We start from the raw sequence: 3882 nt of genomic DNA, 5'->3' as shown, positions 1-3882 counted from the left end.
ACGAGCTCGTGTCCGAACCAGTGAGGGGATCATTCCCCTCTCGTTGGGAACGACGCCAGACAGTACGTATTACAAACGGTAAACCTCGGATTAACCATTGTCGAGGAGCTAGGGGTCACTTATCGGTAAACCTTGGATTGTTGTCAAGGAGCCGGTAAGGGGATTGAGCTTGCTACTCTGCCCTTGCGTGCTGTCGGAGTTTAGACTGTTCCCCCAGGTGTATTTGTTACTGTTGGTGACCTTAGTGACCATAATCTTTAGGGTTCTACCGAGGTGACGGTGGAGGGAAGGTCCCACTGTACCTGGAGCAGACGTCGGTTATACTCACTTGGATTTTCCGGGGGGTTCACTTCACTTCGAGACGGTTAAAGTGGAGGAACTTGTGCCGGTCTATTCATTAAGCAGGTTGCCGGGGTAACTGTTCCACCCGCCATTTCTGTACTGAATTCTGCGAGGTTGGGCTTCATCACCAACTAGTGTTTTCGGTCCGGAGAGCTTACTGTTTGTGTGTGGTTTGACTCCTAGATTTGATAGCGCGTGTTAATTTGTTTGTTTTTACTTTTAGAGACCATAGGTGTGAATTGTGAATTTTAGTTGTTAAGTGTGAATTGTGAATTGTTAATTTTAGTTTTAAATTGTTAATAAAATTCACTGAAGTTGAATATAATGGAAAATGTTCCGGAATTTATCAACCTAGGAACCCCTCCTAATGAGAATCCTAGTACTTTTCCTTACTTTGGAAATGTTGGTCCTCCTTATATGGCTACTTTGTCATTACCTGGATTTACAATAGGTTTACCGATATGGTTATTTTCAACTTCGTTGGCCCAAAATACTCCAATTGTTCCATCTCAACCGGATGCTTCACCTCAACAGAGTTCACCATCTCAACATCACCAACCTTCTGTTGACCCTTTACCTTCTTCGCCTAATTTTTCTTCCTCCATTTCTTCCTCTTCGCCTGGTAAAAGCCTTGATGCTAGTAACCAGGAGGCTAAGAAGAAGAAGAAAGGGAAGAAGAAGAAGAAGAAGAAGAAGCAAGATAAGAAAGAAGTCAACCAACCAACCATGGCTGTAAGTGTTAGTTGTGTTGAGGAAAATTTCGACATGCATCGTAAACCCAAATACCCTTGCAGGCTTTGTAAGGGTGACCACTTCCTTGTCAATTGTCCTGGTATTCCAAAGGTCTTGGAAGTATGGTCAGAAAAATCTCATCAACTTTCCATTGATCCATCAACCAGTGATAGTCAGGTTCCTGGGAAGAAGGGTAAAGTTAGGTTTCCTTGTAAGTTATGCAAAGGGAGTCATCAAACTCACATTTGCCCTCACATGGATGAAGCCTCAACATTGTTGGAAAACCTTACTGTTCCACAGCAAGAATTTCCAACTGGTTACCGTAAACTTTCTCCCAACCTACCGTCAACTGACGGAGTGATTGATCTAAATTCAAGTACAGTCGATCACACTCTCCCATTGGAGAGTGAAACTCATGTCACTCAGGTTGATGATCCATTAGTTGATCAAGTGGTCGATTCAATTTCACATTCGGTCGATCACACTCTCCTTTTCGAGAGTAAATTTCATACCGCTGATGTTCTTCTTGTTACATCGGATTCTTCTATGCCGGGGGGCATTTCACCTGTTTCTACAGAACCCCCTCCAAGTACTGAGGTCTTTTCCTTTGATTGGAATAGACTGACAGAACCTCGTCTTCCTTCCTCCATCCCTTTCCAAATCATTGTCAAGGCTGGTGGTAGGGACATACATCGTACTCAGGTAGATGAAGGTGCTTCTGTTAGTATTTTATCCTCAGCTGTTTGGAAAGCTTTGGGTTCCCCTCAGCTTGCGCCTATTACGCAGAATCTGAAAGCTTTTAACAGAACAATTAGTGAACCTTTAGGGATCCTTCCTAAGTTTTATATTACCTTGGAAGGTAAAACTGTTTGTGTTGATCTTATGGTAGTTCGAGGTCCCTTGGATTTCAATTTACTCCTTGGGCGAGACTATGTTTATGCAATGAAAGCTGTCGTATCGACACTCTTTCGCGTGATGTCTTTCCCTCACAATGGTAGTATTGTGACTGTAGACCAGCTTTCGTTCCCTAGTCTTTTTTCAACTACCAATAATATGACACCCCTAAAGGTTCCTGATTCTAAAGTGGTATCTACCCTGCCACGGGTTAATTATGTGGCAACCGGTCCCATGATTTCAGTTACCGATGTAAGTGAGCCTCTCACTGTTTGCTCATCTTCCTTTGATTTAGCTCCGGTAATTGACATGGAAAACTCTATGGGATTACTTGAACACGATGTTCTTATCCCTTTTGAGTCCCTTGACATGTGTTCCTTCCCAAGAAGTATTCTTCCTTCGGATGAAGACCTCTTGGAAGCCATGATCAAGGTGTGTCCATTGACATGTCTTTCCTCCAGTTGGAAGCCATGATCAATTTAACGAGGATAGTTTTTTCCTGTATCAACCTCGTTAAAAAATGAAATAGGCTAGCATGAGGACAGTTCTTTTACTGATTCAACCTCATTAAAAAATGAATCAGATAGATTTTAGGATATGTAGGTAGATTGTAGAAAGTAGGGTTTTGAGGACAGTTCCTGTTACTGAGTCAACCTCATTAAAAAATGAATCAGGTTTGAGGATAGTTCCTGTTACTGAGTCAACCTCGTTAAAAAATGAATCAGGTATGAGGATAGTTCTTTTCTTGTGTCAACCTCTTTAAAAATGAAACAACTCCCTTTTCAAGTTAAATATTGAAAGTAAACCTTCATTTCATCCAGCCGGTTGAATGCAATGAAGCCTGGGGGGCATGTACCTCATTTCGCATCATTATGCTGGGGGCATGCGAACTTTTTGAGCATAGTTCCTTGTCTTGTGTCAAGCTCGTTAAAAAATGAAACAAGGATTTTAGAGCATAGTTCCTTGTCTTGTGTCAAGCTCATTAAAAAATGAATCAAGGATTTTTAGAGCATAGTTCCTTGTCTTGTGTCAAGCTCGTTAAAAAATGAATCAAGGTTTTTAGAGTAGAGTTTTTGTTAAGTAGATTGTAGAGTAGTTATGAGCATAGTTCCTTATCTTGTGTCAAGCTCGTTTAAAAAATGAAACAAGGGTTTTGAGGATAGTTCCTTTCTTGTGTCAACCTCCCTAAAAAATGAAACAACTCCCACAAGTCTTTCCACGATCTTGAAAGTAAAGCTTCATTCCATCCACCTCATTGAATGCAATAAAGCTTGGGGGGCATGTACCTCGTTTTGCGTCATTATGCTGGGGGCATGTGAACTTATAACAAGCATAGTTTTTCGTTTCAAGCTTGCGTAAACATGAAACCGAATTCGAGCATAGTTCTTTTCCTGTGTCAAGCTCGTTAAAAAATGAAACAAATCCTCCTCTACTTGAGTCGAGAGATTGACTAGATCTCATAAATGTTAAGTATTTAGGTTAGTTATTTCAGTTTTTTGCATAATTTTCTTATAGTTTTTAGGTCGAGTCTTTCAAATGATCTCGTAACTCAACCTTCATTTCATCCAACTGGTTGAATGAAATGAAGCTGGGGGGCATGCACTCTAGCAGTTATGCTTAGGGGGCATCAAGCACAATTTTCTCTCTGTTTCAAGCTTGTGAAAAAATGAAACTAATTTAAAGCATAGTTTTTCTCTGTTTCAAGCTTTTGTAAAAATGAAACCTATCTCGAGTCAATTTCGGTTATTTTCAAGACTCGTTAAACTCATGAAAATACCGAGATTATTTTGCTATCTTTCATTCTCGTAAAACAAATGAAAAATGTCGAGTTCTTTCCGTCTTTTCCTGCTCGTAAATTAAATTGAAAGTCGGCCATATGAGTATATTTTTATCATTTTTTCGAACTCATTAAAA

This window comes from Pinus tabuliformis, chromosome 5_1 (assembly GCF_031772625.1).
Source record: "Pinus tabuliformis cultivar Carrire ecotype Pingquan chromosome 5_1, CPIR1, whole genome shotgun sequence".
Taxonomy (NCBI): domain Eukaryota; kingdom Viridiplantae; phylum Streptophyta; class Pinopsida; order Pinales; family Pinaceae; genus Pinus; species Pinus tabuliformis.
Note: the sequence above shows the minus strand (reverse complement) of the source record.